Genomic DNA, 17,916 nt, shown 5'->3' on the forward strand with positions numbered 1-17,916 from the left:
ATTTGGACTAAACTTTGAACATAATTACTTAAGTTGTTGTTTTCCCTCTTGCTTCTATGACAACAACAACACAACCACTTTCTTCTCTACGTTGACGAAGGCATTCACACAACGCGTAAGTCATTATTATTGTTAATTTGTAACATGGTTTGGTAGATACAGTGAGAAGAAACATGTTCTATTATGTATGAATGTATTTTTTTTATATACTCATCGGGAAAAAAAGAAGAGAGAGTACAATATGATACTGTATAGTGATGATGTTGTCTAGGGGCGTGAGGGAAGTTCTTGGCCGTTAAGGAAGGACCGGAAAAGAGCGAGAGCTTCTTCAGGTTTATTGAGAGGAACCAAGTGTCCAGCTCCTCTCACCGTTACGAACGTTAACCCTCCTTCATACTCCGTTTTCCTCCCTCCCACCTTCACATTATACCAAAAAGAAAAGAAAAAAAATCTTGTTCTATACTTTTTTTTTTTGGGTCAAAATCTTGTAACTATACTAATACAAACTTATTCGGCTAAAGTATCACATTAATATATAATTTCATAACAACCCCTAATTAACCTGATGATTGTGGAACCAAGAATGCCAATCGGATTTAACTGGAAGCCCTAAAGCTTCAACACAATACCTACTTCCGATCACCGGCACTCTCCCGTCGGCATCTCCACTGTTAGACGATGTCACGATGATAAGTATTGTTGTCACTATATAATTAGATATAATGTTATATCTACTAAATTGTTTTTCAAATAGACTAATTAGCATTGGTTTTCCCGATTTCTAAACCGTCCAAACTATTTGGAGATTATGGAAAACAGTACCTGTCAAATACGAAAAAAATGTACAATTACATCAGTAGTTTATTCATTTGACAGCTAACTAATCAGTCAAAGATTTTCTTATATATATATATATATATATATAACGAGACTAGATCCAAAAGGCATGTACATAATACAACATTTTGGTGGGTGAATTAATCATAATTATCATAGCATCGTCGGCGGGTTACCTCGTGAATCTCGTGGCATATGTACTATGAATTTGTTTCCAAAGCGACCATATATTTCAAAAAGTATCACAAAAATGTTTTTTAAGAAGGCTATGACAACATTCAGATACCTTTTCTCCAAATGTTGACGTATTTTGTGTGGTATTATAAAATTTGTAAATACTTGTGATATTTTTGGAGAGGAAAGTAAAAAGTGGTTTATAATGTACTATAAAGTATCCCATAAAAATATGTATGTTTGATGTAAAAATCTCTCGTGCATTCAAGAATCTCGTGCATTTCGTGCATATGTTTATTAACCAAGACCGTACAGTTCAAACAGAAGATATCTCCTTTTCTGATCCTACATGGTATCAGAGCTCAGTCGCCAATGGCTGATAACTCTGATTCTTCCGCTTTATGTTTTTTTCATTGTATTACTTTAAAACTCTGTTCCTTAAACTATCTTTTGTGGAAAATCCAGTTTGAAACTTGGCTTAACAATCAGAGGTTGTTGGGTCATGTCATTGGCAGCTCTCCGTGTCCCCCTGCAACCAGAACAGTCAAAAATGGAGATGCGCAGACTGAAGCTCCAAATCCGGATTTCCTCACTTGGATACACAATGACCAGAAGATTATGGGATGGCTGATTGGTTCTCTCTCGGAAGAAGCTCTCAGATCTATGTATGGTCTTCAAACTTCTGGAAAGGTATGGTTCTCTCTAGCAAAGAAATACAACTACATCTCTGCCTCTAGGAAAAGTGACCTTCAGCGTCGTCTTTACTCTATTGAGAAGGCTGAAAAACCTTTAGCTGAGTATCTCAACTCTATTAAGCAGATTTGTGATCAACTACATTCTATTGGCTACTTTGTTCCTGAAAATGAAAAAAAATTTGGAGTTCTTCATGGGTTAGGTCAGGAATATGAGTCTATAGCTACTGTTATTGAAAGTCAAATGGATACCTTTCCATTGACGTACGATGATGTTGTGATAAAACTGACTAACTTTGATGATAAGATTCAACGCTATGCTGGTTCGTCAGTATCTCCTCATCTGGCTTTCACTACTGATAGAGGATACTCAACTCGTGGTCGTGGTCAGTCTCGTGGTAAGTCTGGTGGATATCGAGGTTGTGGAAGTTATTCAACCCGAGGAAGAGGTTTCCATCAACAGATTTCTCACGGTTCTTCCTTTAACTCTGACACACGCCCTACTTGTCAGATCTGCAACAAATATGGTCACTCTGCTGCTAAGTGTTACAAACGTTTTGATCACTCCTATCAGGCTGAAGACTTGACACAAGCACTCACTGCAATGCACGTTTCTGGTCCTAACACTCAAACTGGAACTAGGTGGTATCCTGACTCTGCAACTACAACTCATATCACAAACTCCACTGCTCAGCTACAGACAGCTCAACCATACAACGGTGAGGACTCTGTCATTGTTGGTAACGGTGATTTTTTGCCTATTACTCACATCGGTTCATATGTGTTGCCAATTCATCAAGGTAACTTGCCCTTACGAGATGTCTTAGTTTGTCCTGGTATCACAAAATCACTATTGTCTGTTTCAAAACTCACTTCTGATTATCCTTGTGCAATTGAGTTTGATTCTGATGCTGTGATTATTAAGGACAAACAGACAAGGCAGCTCCTCACCAGCGGTCCCAAACGTAAGGATCTGTATCTGTTGAAGAATCCTCGGTTCATGGCGTGTTACTCTGCAAGACAACATGCTACAAGTGATGAGGTGTGGCACATGAGGCTAGGTCATCCTCATCAAGATGTTCTTCAACAGCTTTCACGAAATAAGGCCATAGTTATTAATAAGATGAGTCATCAGTTATGTGATGCTTGTCAGATGGGAAAGATTAGTAAACTCCCTTTTACTTCCTCTTCTTTTGTTTCTAGTAGACCTTTAGAGCGTATCCACTGTGACTTATGGGGACCTTCTCCAGTGGTTTTGACTCAGGGTTTTCGTTACTATGTAATCTTCATTGACAACTATTCAAGGTTTACATGGTTCTATCCTCTGCGTCTTATATCTGATTGCTTTCCTGTGTTTTTACAATTTCAAAAGATGGTCGAAAATCAGTTTCAGCAGAAAATTGCTATGTTTCAGTGTGATGGAGGGGGTGAATTTATGAATAATCAGTTCATTGTACACTTAAGTAACTGTGGCATTCAACAACTAGTTTCGTGTCATTAGACTCCGCAGCAAAACGGTCTTGCAGAGAGGAAGCATCGCCATATTATAGAACTCGGTCTATCCATGTTGTTTCATGAGAAACTTCCACATCATTTATGGGTCGAAGCTTTCTTTACCTCGACGTTTTTTGGAAATCTTCTTCCAACTTCGGTTTTGCCTGATAAGAAGAGTCCTTATGAGATGCTTACGGGAAAACCACCAGTTTATACATCGATTCGCGTCTCTGGTTGTGCGTGCTACCCATATCTTCGTCCCTACTCTCGCAATACGTTTGATCCTAAATCGCTTTTGTGTGTTTTCATTGGTTACAATGAAAAGTACAAAGATTATCGCTGCTATCATCCACCATCAGGAAAAGTTTTTATCAACAGATATGTACTGTTTGATGAGTCTAAATTCCCTTTTGTCAATGTCTTCAGCAGGAAATTATCTCCACATGATACTCCTTTGCTTTCAGCCTGGCAGGGAAGCTTCACTTCACAAGACTCTACAGTTCAAAACTCTACTGCAGCTCCAATAACAGCTTCAGTTCCACAAAGGTCTAATGTCTGTCTAGAGAATCATGAGTCTTGTAATGTTAGTGGGGAGAGTGTTTTGGAGTCTACTGATGTCTCCTCAAATTCTTCGTCTCACGACTCTGACAATGATGATGATGACTACGATACCGAAGTCCCTGTGGTTACAGAAGCTGTACTTGCTGAGCCTATGGTTACATCTACAGTCCCTGTGCCAACCACTGATTCTGTTCATCCTATGGTTATAAGAGCTAAGTCTAGTGTTGTCAAGCCGAATCCCAGATATGCTCTGTTCACAGTTAAAAGCAGCTATCCCGAGCCAAAAACTGTGAAAACCGCTCTCCAAGATGAAGGTTGGACTAATGCAATGGGAGAGGAAGTCGAATCTTTTCATGAGACTGGTACATTTGATTTAGTTCCTCCTGAAGTCTGTCCAAATTCTCTTGGTTGCAAATGGGTTTTTAAAACAAAACTAAAGGCAGATGGATCTCTTAATAGATTAAAAGCGAGATTAGTGGCTAAAGGTTATGAACAAGAGGAAGGTGTTGATTATATGGAAACTTATAGTCCAGTGATAAGAACTGCTACGGTGCTTTCAATCTTGCATACAGCAACTATTCACAAATGGACCATCAAGCAACTTGATGTTAAGAATGCCTTCTTACATGGAGACTTAAAGGAAACAGTTTATATGCACCAACCCCCTGGTTTTGAGGACAAAGACAAGCCATACTACATTTGTAAGCTCAACAAGGCAATCTACGGCCTAAAACAAGCTCCTCGAGCTTGGCTTGATAAGTTCAGCACTTTCCTTATTGATTTTGGGTTCACATGCACCTATGCTGATGCTCCGTTGTTCACCTATCTCAAAGGAAATGACATGATGTTCCTTCTTCTTTATGTCGATGATATGCTTCTGACTGGTAACAATCCTATACTCGTCAGTACTCTGCTTGCTCATCTCAACAAGGAATTCAGAATGAAAGATTTGGGAGGTCTGCAATATTTTTTGGGCATTCAAGCTCACTATCACTCTGAGGGACTCTTTCTTCATCAGGAAAAGTATGTTATGGATCTGTTAGTCGCTGCAGGCATGGCTGATTGCGCTCCAATGCCTACTCCTTTACCTCTGCAACTCGACAAAGTGCGTGGAAAGGAGGTCCCTTTCGCTGATCCGACTTATTTTCGAAGCCTAGCTGGCAAGCTTCAGTATCTCACCTTAACAAGACCTGATATACAATTTGCTGTGAATCTTGTATGCCAGAAAATGCACTCGCCTTCAATGGCTAATTTTTATCTCCTTAAGTGGGTCCTGCGATATCTCAAAGGCACAGTTAGTATGGGACTCAACATTTACTCTGACACTGAATCCACTCTTCGTGCGTATAGTGACAGTGACTGGGCTAATTGTAAAGAAACAAGACGGTCTGTCGGTGGTTTCTGCACCTTCCTTGGCTCAAACATCATCAGTTGGTCTGCCATGCGCCACCCCACTGTATCTAAATCCTCGACTGAAGCTGAATACAGGACTCTCTCTATCGCTGCATCAGAACTCAAGTGGATATCTCTACTTCTTCACGAAACTGGTGTCTCTCAACCACTCACACCAGAACTATATTGTGACAATTTATCTGCTGTTTACTTGACTGCAAATCCTGCAATGCACAATCGCTCCAAGTCTTTTGATGTCGACTTTCACTTTGTTAGAGAACGAGTGGCCTTGGGAGCTTTGGTGGTCAAGCATGTTCCTGCTGAATATCAACTTGCTGACATCTTCACGAAATCTCTTCCTCAGCAGCCATACTTTAATCTGCGATACAAACTTGGTGTTGTCTTACCTCCCACTCCAAATTTGAGGGGATGTATTAACCAAGACCCTACAGTTCAAACAGAAGGTATCTCCTCTTCTGTTTTTGAATCTCTTAAGGCCTCAACTGAGATGGGCTTTAAACACATTACCGAGCCCGGCTTCATACACATTACCGAGCCCATTACCAAGTCCACCTCTATATCTTGCAACGGTAACAAGGCGCTGACACAGTCAAACCGTACGCCACCTACTCTTAAACGCACGGCGTGCACAGCTCAACAGGTCGCTCTCCATAACAGATTTGATGCCCTTGGTTCCCCGATGTTGACGTGTGTGTGTTGATGTGTGCCCTAATCTCCTACTTTGTAGCCATCCTATATAAGCTCTGTAATAGTCATTGTATCCCTTTAAGCAGAAATATTGAATAAAGATTTCTCTTCACTATTTGTGCCTTGTTCTATCTTACAATGTTTATGTTTCGGTAATAATTTAATATAGGTGACTAAGCGGCTAATATAGGTGACTACTGACTAGTTTATATTAGCCTCGCAAACATTTCCTCAAATGATCTGTTTCCATTTACAAAAGGAATAAATCAGCTAGGAAAAGTTCATTGACATTGATATTGTATACTGAGAGGCTATTTGTTTCATTCTATATTTCTGAAATAAACACCAATTCTATAGATAAAAGTATAGAGTACCTATAAACCCATATCTTGAGGCCAGCTTTGATGAGCTTACTGTATGTAGGCAACATTGAGGAGACTGTAAAATGGTACGTTTGCAATATTGAATCACTGTCAATCACGGTAAAAAGAAAAAATATTGAACTTAACATTTCAGCCTTTTTCATATACATAATTAGGAAAAATCAGATCTATTCTACATTTCTACATTAAACATTAAACTTACTTGCAAACTTTCCATCTTGCTACATTTCGTGTAGTGGCATGAAGAGACGATTGAACATCGACCCTATTGAAATTTTTTTTCAGCATAATTAGAGTAACAAGGATCGTATCCTTCGTACCATCTCACTCTCTTGAACCAGTCTTTGACCGCCAGAGACTTATAATTAGCTCCGGAACTTAAGTAGGAAGCTCCTGATGAGCTATTAGATATGCACTTGGGAGCATATATGTTATAAATATCAATCTCTTTGTATTTTGTGAACACTGTGCTCATGGCAACGTTGCAGGGTTCTGACCAATTCGAAGACTTGAAGTCGCAGCTACGTTTTGCAGAGTCGTATAGATTGTCAGAGATCACGGCATGACTCCATGCATATTCTAGAATCCCTTTGTTATCGTACTCATCGTCCGTCAATGGATTTCCCACCTATATTGACAAACTTTTATTATTATGAAAGAAAATCATAATTAAAATTTTAAAATCTTTTTCAGAAAGAAACAAGTAACATTGAAATCTATATGTTCTTCTTTTTTTTTTTTTTTTAATCTCTTAGTGTTCATTTACTTATATATACAAGGGATCCACAATCCATGTAACATTAAATTGTGAGTTGATTAGAAGTTTTTTTCCAAGAAAAAGTCGGTCGCATTGGATTTACGTTACACTATCACCATGCACGTATTAATAGACATGGCAAGTTTATACGATGACTAATAATATATAGTAAAATACGTACGATGAAGCCTTTGAGATTAATGAAGGAGTCCTTTGGCTTAATTTTGTTCCGATCGTATATAATCTCGGCTAGCTGAGGTGCGTAGTGACCTGTAAATTAAAGAGTAAATAAACCATGCCATATAATATTTCAGGCCCATTAATTTTCATGCTTCAGTTTGTACTTGTAATTAAGATCCTATACTTTTTGCTTAATCATAGTTGATAGATTCCAATCTAGATATTACGAATTTCTCAGAATGAAATTTCAACAGTTCGAGAAGAACAATATAGAGTAATTAATTAAGCTCACCGGCATAGCTTTCACCAGCTATGAAGAAATCACGAGACTTATATTGGGGATACCTTGCAAACCAAGCAACCATGAAGTTGTATGCATCTTCCGCTGTTACAAAATATCTCTAAGTAATTTCTCACATTTAAGTTTACACTAGAGTCGTATATATAACCAATGTTTTATTAATTTAAATAAATTTTGAGAGTTGAGAACCTTCTTGTGGACTTTTACTTACCAACGAAAGCGTCGTTGAGGTTGTCCAAATCGGAAGATGAGTTCGTGTACGAAAACCCTACTCCAACTGGTGATTCTAAAAACAACATATTCGCTTCTGCATTTTTGTTAACAAAAAAATTCGTGAAGTTATACAAAAAAACTAGCTTAATTATTTGTTGTTAAGATATTATTTTATCCGGCTAAAATTTTGTAACGAGAACTAGATAAAAACCTTGGACCCAAGAGTATTGATTGAAACTAAGGCTTGTCCCATTTTCAACAATACGAAAAGGTCCTAATTCAGATGCTGCTCCATATCCAATAGAGGAACAACCTGGACCTGCAGCAGGATCATCCATATAAATAGGTAAAAAAAAAACTATAATCATATATAATTAAGTGAATTGATCACTTACCTCCATTAAGCCAGAGAACTAGCGGTCTTGTTGAAGGAGATTCAGACAAGGCTTCGAAGAACCAAAAGAAGAGTGAACGTGTATTTTCGGGATTGACGTTGACATAACCTGAGAAGTGAGAGACCTTTGGATTCGATGGTTGTTCAGGAAGGTTAACTACTTTGTCTGAATTTTGTGCTTCAATGTGATAATCCTGATGACGTAATGATAATAATAGCAATAATGAGATGATCAGCAGAAAATTTAGTTTTTTCATTGGAAGAGTCAAATTCATCTCAGGATTTTGTTTGTTTGCCTTGGTATTTGCCTTTGTCTAGCGTATGTAATGTGTATATAAAGAAGTGAATGTATTAGGGGATGTTGGTTGATTGTGGAAAGTAGAGTATATGTGGCCACATAATTAAGGATAAGAATTTACAATTCTTATTTTTGTTTTATGTCAAGATCGTAATGGATGGAAGCTGAATGTAGTACACTTCTGAGTTGTGACCAATTCATTTGATAACTTATTAATAGATTTTATCGTTTTAGTTGTGTACTATCACTAGTATAAGTAATAGGATGATTTATTTTTTAATTTTCTTTCTGTTTTGTTTGATTGGAAACTAAAATGCATAATATGCAAGTTCAAATTTAAACATTACGAAAAGTAATAGTGATATTACAAATATGTTTCTTATTACAAAGACAAAGACATAAAACAAAGCTTAATCCTTACTTCGAAGTCGGTTTCTCTAGAAGGTTTGCGATGGCCATGATGTACATGCCAAGTGTTGACTCCACTAAAATTATCATGTCATTTGCCTTACTCACACTACCTAGCTAGGAAGCAAAGTCAATAATGAGATTCCCCATTTATACTATACAACTAACTTCCTAAGAGGCTTAGCCTCTTGTTCATAATGCATATGATGGGGACATTTTCATATTTGTTGTGTAAATCATACAGTCAAAAAAAAAAAAAATCATCACTGTCATTCTGTCAATACAGTAATTTTGTGGTACATTTTTATTTGGCCGGTAATGAGAAGCGGAGTAAGAATTAAATGGGCCAAGAATAGGCATTGGCTAACTATAAACAGACAGGTTAGATATCAAACGTTACTTTAAATGGGCTGATAATAATACTTAGAACTTTGTAAATTAGGGGATTATTATAGGGAACAGTTTTGAGTGTTTTTAGAGTAAAAATATTATGAAGATAATGTAAGATCATTAGTTTAAATCTTTTTGTTAAGAAGTTAGTTATTGGGAAAACATGTTTAAGATCATAAGATTTAATAATATAATATTCTTAAACATATTATAATTATAAAAACTTATAAATTAATATTTAATTGCATACTTATATAAAAGCAATTGTATACTTATAAATTAATATAATATTCTTAAACATATTACAATTATAAAAACTTATAAATTAACATTTAAATTGCATACTTATATAAAAGCAATTATATACTTATAAATTTATATAATATTCTTAAACATATTATAATTATAAAAACTTATAAATTAACATTTAAATTGCATACTTATATAAAAGCAATTATATATTTATAAATTAATATAATATTCTTAAACATATTACAATTATAAAAACTTATAAATTAACATTTAAATTGCATACTTATTTAAATTGTATATTTATATAAATGAAATATTTTCTTTTTTTCCAAAAAATCTCGCCCAATCACGTGAAGCCACGTCGAATATGAACTGGGCTTAAATCAGTTCTTATTCAAGATCAAAAAAATAGTTCTAAGCCCACTATTCATTATTTTTCTAATTTTTTTGGGCTTAGAACACAAAGGTGTTCTTCTTATAATGATGGCCTTACAATGACTTTTTGAAGGACAAATGGAGAAGCAAGAAGGTACCAGTACCACTATCCCAAAGAAGGAGAAGCAAGAAGGTACCACATTTAAAAAATAATGACTTTTCGAAGAAGGAGAAGCAAGAAGGTACCAGTACCACTATCCCAAAGTCAAATTATTTTAATGAATATTCAGGGCATTTCTTGGAAATTGTAATTAAAGCTTTTAACATGTACATTCACAGTTTTTCACTAGCAGTGAAACTAAATTATTGATTATGTGTTATGGGACCAAAACTAAAATTGATAAAAATGTTGGGCATTAAACGAAAGATCTCTGAAACATAGTACGTAGAGAAGGGACAGAAGAGAAACGGACGGATTGAAATGGGCTAAGAAAAAAAAATCAAAACAAAAATCATTACTATTATTCTTTTTACTCGTCATTATTGTAGGGGACCCTTTTTTGAGAAATTAAAGAGCCCTGTCCTATTTTTGTATTTACCAAAAAGAGTTATATAATTATACAGTATATAAATATATTGTCTTACTGAAAGCACTAATGCGTATGTTAAACTAACACGAAAGACTAAGGGTCTGATTGGTACCTGTGGTTGGGGTGGACAAATCCATTTGAGGATCAGACCGTCCTGTTTTAAGTGTGAACAACAAACTGCAGCGATCCAACTCTATTTGTAAGGAAAAGCGGTTTGCAGTTGGTTCACTGCGGTTTTATTTCTGTTTTTTGTAGACCATTGTGGATTACATATAATGAATGGTAAATAAAAAACGGTTTGATCCGCAAATGGATTTGTCTATCCTAACCTAACCGCTCTACCCATTCCTATCCTAAATAATATAAGAACGCAGGTCAAGATGATTCTTTTTGGCCTTATATCAGTTAATATAACATTTGGTTAGTATATTAAATAACACTATTGACATTACTATACTTTTTGCATTATTTTGACCATTTCATATCTTAGGAGACTGTGATTCTCCCGCACGCCCACAAAGTTTCTATTCCCCACAAATCTGAGACTTTTTGATTACTTAGAAATACCTCTTTTTAAAAAAGAGATTCGATCTTCTTCAGCTTACTTCGTTTCAAAGAAAACTGATGAGCTATTGAATAAGTATTAGAGAAAAGGAAACCTCTTAACAGAGGTAGAAATTTGATTTTAGGAAGATTATAATTTGAAAATAGTAGGAACAAAAACACATTCATTAATATATATATATATATATATATATATATATTAAGTTATAACTGTATCAGAAATGATGATTTTTTAAGTTTTTCACATAGATTAAGAAAATAATTAATGTTTAGTCATAAATATATTTTTATATATAAATAATATATTTCTCATAACTATTAACCAATGGTAGTTCATTAAAATTTTAAATTTTCAATTAATGAATCTTGAAATCTACAATTTCATAGCATTAATTAATAAAAAATACAGAAAATCAATCTTTGTGATACAAGATAATTTTTTAAAACATCATCTATTCTAATACATAGGGGAGTACTATGAAAACTAAATACTACTAATGAATGTAAACATGATTTATTTTGAAATTTGAACTTTCATGTTTTTCCCTAGAATTGAGGAATTCCATTTACCAAGATTCTCTTAATTTGCTCAAACTCAGTCTCTTCACCAATTAGTGAATAATTATGTTTAGCTAGGATGCCTAGTAGTCCAGCTAGATTACATTATGAACTAGGAAAATAAAAACGTTCGGTTAAAATCAGTAATCAACGAAATTTTAATTCATAAGTTCTTCGGAAAAAACACATTCAACATGAGTAAACTGTTGACAAAACAAAATGTTTCGGACCAAAAAAAACTTGAGACACAGTTTCGAGTTTTAATATTTGACTTTGGGTTTCGCTTACGACCAAAAGAAACTGCTAACTCAGGAAGAGGACCACCTCCGGGCAGAACGGTCAGGTGTTCGGGCAGATTGGTCTATGCCATATCGCAAAGATGACGTCATCAAGTTCACATATAAAGCTTGTCTCGGGCAAATGACAGCGTCATGATCCCTCCAAAGGTCTAATTGGGCCCCGGCCCACGAAGGTTATCATCTATTGTATTTTATCTCTTTTTTCTTTTCTTTGATTATAAACTTTGCCTTAAAATCTCTCCTTCACTTGATACCTTCTTCATCATCCCACCGTTTCTCAAGGCTCTCTCTCTCTCTATCTTTCTGTTTTTATTTTATTTTTCTCTCTCAAATGGAAGGGAGAGAAGAGCTCCCATGGATGGAAAGGTCAAGGCCAAAGTTTCTTCAAGGTGATATGTCTACCTTGATATATGCAATGCCAAGAGTTAGGGTTTTGTCAGTTCGAAGAAGTCAATTTTCTTGTTCATCAGTGATATATGTATGATATGTTACTGAACTATCTAATACATATGTGTTTCTCGGTATCTATATGTATATATATAGTTTAGGTATATAGACTGATAGACACTATTAATGTGTACATGCAAACCAACATATATTTGTATCCATACACTTTCGCTACTATTGACTCACGAAGATAGATGCTTTTAGATATGGTCAAATATCTTTTTGCAGTCTTTACAGTTACGTTATAGATTTGGAATCACATATATACACGATTACTGTTGTAAAGAGTAACATGTTCTTTTTTTCTTGTGCTTGTGCAGGCGATAAGAGAAACATAAACCATGTGAAGCATATAGATTATTGGATCGGTTGTGCTGAGAAATTGGGTTTTTCTTCTGAACTCCAGTTTCATTGATCAACCGGTGTTATCCTATCTGAGCTTTTAGTCCGTCCATTTTTTTTTTAATTATTATGTTTCATTCATATGATAGCATTGCATTATTCTCTTTTCTTGACCTTGTAAGGCCTTTTCTTGACCTTGTAAGACCCCATCCCTTTCTAAATGTGTCAGTATTTTCTCATTTTACAGATTCTATTCTATCTATTCTCCACATAGAATAGATATCTATCTCTACCTCTAATTCGTTCGAGTCATCTTCTCCTACCTTGTCTATCCCTCCTGAGCTAATCTTTACAGCTTTTCATTGTTATTGATGTACAACTTTGATATGATTTTAATAAAGAAGTTGAATGTTTCCCTTCTTCTTATATGATTTTTTTGCTGGTATTGGTTATGTTATTGTAACAAAACTAAAGGAGGTAAAAAAAGTCTCGCTATCAAGGGGACTGGCAAAAGGCAATGAATATGGAAACGGGCAAAAAGAATTATGCCTTTACTCTCTCTCTTTTAAGGCTTTAGACAGGAATTTACTTTTGTTTTATGTGTTGTGTTTGTTTGGGTCTGACTGACCCCAAAGGGCAAAGGCCAGAGCCAAAACCAGAGAACTCTCTTATTAAATATTCCTTCAGAATCATTTATTGCCTCTTTTTCTCTCTCTCTCTCTCTCTCATTCTACCCTCGTGACTGTTTCTCACCTTCTGTACTATGATATTTTTACCAATCCTCAACTCTTCAAAAGTTCAAATAGTATTTGTTCTTATTGTTGTTAAACCGTTTGAACGGATATATGGGTAAAACCCGAAGTTTTGAATAACAAAGAGCGAATTATTTTGTGTTGATACGTCGTTTATAAGGATGATCAACAAATAAAAACAAATTTTTTGTATATAGAAACTAGTATGTTTCCATTTTCCAAGCACGACGGACAGCTTAAAGTTGATAGATATGATGTTTAATGTTTTCTACTTACCGGTTCTATTATGCTAGTATTATTTTTCATATTAGGTGTTCATATTATGCATCTTATATATCAGAAGTTAATAGAGAGAAAGGGGTAAGTTTTACTGAGAAGAGAGGAAAAGCTGAGCCACCCTTTTGTGTTATATACGAGAATAAATGTTGCTAAATTGTTTTTTCTCTTATCTTTTTCGCCATTCCTCTTTTTTTTTCTTGTCTCATATCGCCATTCCTCATAAATACATATCATGTGAGGACTTATGATCAGTCTCATATATCATAATTGTACATTTATACCTCATATTCAAGTAACACTATACAGTTGATTTGATGAGAGCTTTCATTTCACATTAACTATTCTGTATACCCCGTAGAGATGTACGTACTGATTTATAGGCGATTTGAGATATCAAGTACTTGAATTCTAAAATCCGCAATGTCATATTCATAAAATTGGTTATTTTCTTTTGACAAAATATAAAAATGTTCCTTTTTGACAACTGGATATGATTTTACCAAAACAATAGATCCGATAACAACGTTTCTTCTTAGAGAAAAACAGTTTATTTTAACTGTATTTATATGATTGAGATATATAGAGCAACAAGGACATTAGATAAGGGTCACATGATGGCTGCATTTGCCTAACCTATTTATTCATGGCCGGTCATTAGAGTTTTAGGGTTTGGGAGAGAAATGAGTTGTGTCCCGTTTATGAGTGATCATTCTTAAGTCTTTTTTGAGTTATGGTTGTGGGTGTTTTGAAAGGTAGGTTTGGCTATAACTGTATATTTGGTAACTCTATACAGATACACAGCAATAATATTCCTCTATGCCAATTAGTTATACAGACAATAAAAACAACAAGTTTCATAATACCAAACTTATGTTAATATTTAGATAGATTACGTCAAGTTATATTACAATTATGTCTACATTTAGTAGTAAGCTAATGTAGTAGTTATTTTAAACCCTTTCACACACTTCATGTAGTAATTATTCTAAAATTGATATAGTAGTTGAGTATATTACATATTCATCAAAAAAAATATCAAAATCATGATAGTAATATGCTAAACATATTTTAAACATGTAATTTGTTAAATTTGAATCCAAAACAAAGAATTTAAGTTTGACAAAAAGGAAAAGTATACAAAGTTACAAACAATCTGGTATTGACTATTGAGTAAACTATTACTACAAAATAGATTAGTAGTAGTAAAAATTTCGTCTTGAGCTAAATTAATTGGCATCTATATTGTCAGCGGCCCCTTTAATTATGGTAGTGGGACGGTGGAGAGATTAATTATACGAAAAGTCTTTGGTCAAAATCAATTCCCAATATCAATGCCAATTTTTTTGTTTAATCATTGCCATCTTCGACTTTTAAAGACAATTTCAATCCAACAAAGAATTGTATTCCAATAATTAAAGAAAACTTACAGATGAATAAATTCGGCATTTTAATTTTTGGTTACTGTAATATTTATTTATTTATATAATGTTATGGTGGTGGTACGTTCTACCACGAAATGATTGTGTCTGCAAGTGGACGATTGAAAATAAAAGAACTCAAAAGAGGGTTTGCAACATATTTTTACCTCCTTTATTCTTTACCGGTACCAAACATTGCATTAAAAAGTCTTGGAATTTTTCGCAGACATAAAATGATTTCTTTTTAGAATTTTAAATTGGATGCAATACTGAAAATACCCATTCTATAGACTTTATAGTTCAAGTATCTTTTGCACGAAAACTTTTAAAATACTAAATGCATCCTTTTACAAGTCGTTTTTTTTTTGTTGTTGATAATTGTAGTGAAACGATTTCTTTACTTAACGTTTTGATCTTACGCACAGTATAGAAGTATAGGCCTTGATTGGTGAACACAACTAAAATTGTACCACTTGTATAGCTTTAATTTTTTACCAATCACAAAAGCGTTACTAAAATTTTTATTAAAAATTTTACTCTCAGTTTTTTTGTACAACTTTTATGTACAGCTCTTTTTACAGCTTTGCACTATTTTTTAACAACTTACCGCCTCAACTTACAGCTTTTCTTTACAGCTTTGGGTATGTTATCAATCGGAGTTGGAGTCCGAATGCTTTATCCTCTCCAACACTCTAATTTTACATATATATATACAGTATCCTACCCTAATTCTAATTCTAGTCACCTTTTCGCTTTTCACGTGAACTACGAAAAAAAAAAACAGTTTTTACCAAATCGGTCTATAATTCTTCCAAGAACTGGTAATGTGTTTACATACTAGTACTACACATCGACAAAAGGGCATATCCGCATATGTGTTTGTTTTGAGTTTAGAAAGCATTTGTTCTAATTATAAATTAAACCATGATGATCAATGCACCATACATATATACATACATACATACATTTGTAAATGCAAGTGATATACATGAAACCTGTATATAAATGGAAGGGACATGAAGAAGAAAGATGGGACAAGATGTTCAAACTTTATACTAAGAATGAGTAACATCTTAACATGGCTCACTCATCAACTCTCTCTTCTTCTTATTATTTTTCTTTTTCTCTCCACTATTTTTGGCTTTACTGTTGTTTTTTTCCCTTACCCAATCTTCATGTGATTCCCACTTTGTTTCTACATAACGTTATAATAATTTAAAACTAATGATTTTCTCATAAAGATCTAAGATTAAGTTGAAGATTGTGGTGCTTTTAACGTTTTTATAATTCTAATCATATCATGTTAGGAAGATAGGATGTAATCTATGGTTACATTAGTTTTTAAAATAGGGTTTCCCATCTTCATCGTGTCTGAGTCTGACGTAGACGAGGTGTGTCCATGCTTCTTATATGAATTAAACAAACCCAACCCTCAAAACGGAATAACTTTTATTTGGGCTATTTGTTTATACGTTCTCTTTTTGATTAAATGTGCCCTCTCGGCCCGATTTATCAATAGTATCAGTGACCCAAATGTGGTACTGCCCATTAGTAACCAGTAACAAACCGAGCTAAGTCCCGGTTTACCTTTTCTCCTACTCAATTTATTTGTTTTTGTTTTTCAGTATATACAATAATTATACGTTGTGAAATCCCTTGTTCAGTCCAAGTGATCAGTAGTATTGATCAAAACTATTTCGTCTATTGATGCCTCAGTGGTATAACCGTATAAATGTAGAAGAAGATAAATTCAGTAACCTTTTTAGGCTCCTCAAGTCCAGGAGAAACTTTGACTAATTGATAGTTTGATACTGCCTATATGAAAACTTCTAGAATTTTTCAAAAAAGCTACACAATTATTTCAGATTGTTGGCACCCCAATATAGCTCAATCACCTTTATTTTGGAGAATGATATTTATACGAAATGTCTGATAAGAATTGAAAGTTAGGCCGCCCAACATCCAATCAAATTGGTGACAAAAAGAAAAAAATCCAACCATATAATTCACTCATACATATCCAGAGAAGTAAGTATATGTGAAATATAAGATAAGAAACACACATTTAATATAGAATTGGACCATAGATAATCAATTGTTTGTTCCTAATAACTCACGAGCATGCAAGAAGCATTTAAAATCAGGTGGTTTGTTAGTGATGGAGCTTCTCCTTCCTTCCCTTGATGGACTCATGGACATGTACATTTCATCAAAAATTATGGATTCAAAATTACACACATCTGAAAAACAATTGTAGAATGAGGATATTTAACGATTTTGATGTGTAAAACTTCAAACTTCAAAAATAACACATAATAACATTTTGTTTGGGTTTAAACTTTAAACCATTTAAAATCTACAACGGATATAAGTACAGTTTGGCAGCTATATCCCTCCTACTCAACATCTAGCTATTTCTCGTTTACTAAACAACCCGAAACCCACACAACCTAAAATGAAACCGAATAAAAACCTGACTAATAGATCTAAACTTGCATTCTGATTTAAATTGGAGGGAAGTCGAAGTGTAATTAAATGTGTTATTTTAACACCTAACTTTGGACCAATGTCTGCAGAGTTAGATTATAACGAAGATTGGGTAGTTGGACGCGGGTATCAATATTATTGCAGTTCCCCGAGCTTGGGGTCTGATAATAACTGCTGTCTTTTTATTCATGGTGTGTTATTGGTCCAAAATCTCACGTTCCATTCAAACTACTAGTATTACGTAGAAGAAAGACTCGATATTCACATCAGACGTCATATCGAACAACTCTCAATATCCTCTAGATCGACAAATAATTAAGACCACACATTCAATATATACATATTCGGTTCAATAAACCAAAAGCATGCTT

At 34.4% G+C, this 17,916-nt stretch overlaps 1 pseudogene across 1 annotated transcript; it reads right to left on the reverse strand.

Moving 5' to 3' along the window:
* Nucleotides 1-142: 142 nt before the first annotated feature.
* On the reverse strand, nt 143-8,374 carry LOC104765563 (serine carboxypeptidase-like 33; annotated as a pseudogene). The gene is made up of 9 exons (XR_015591113.1): nt 8,088-8,374; nt 7,904-8,011; nt 7,691-7,786; nt 7,471-7,563; nt 7,180-7,268; nt 6,444-6,869; nt 6,233-6,328; nt 563-668; nt 143-417 (listed from the first exon to the last, which is right to left on the reverse strand). The product of XR_015591113.1 is annotated as a serine carboxypeptidase-like 33 (transcript).
* Between the last annotated feature and the right edge of the window lie 9,542 nt (nt 8,375-17,916).

This window comes from Camelina sativa, chromosome 19 (assembly GCF_030686135.1).
Source record: "Camelina sativa cultivar CO46 ecotype springtype chromosome 19, ASM3068613v1".
NCBI lineage: Eukaryota > Viridiplantae > Streptophyta > Magnoliopsida > Brassicales > Brassicaceae > Camelina > Camelina sativa.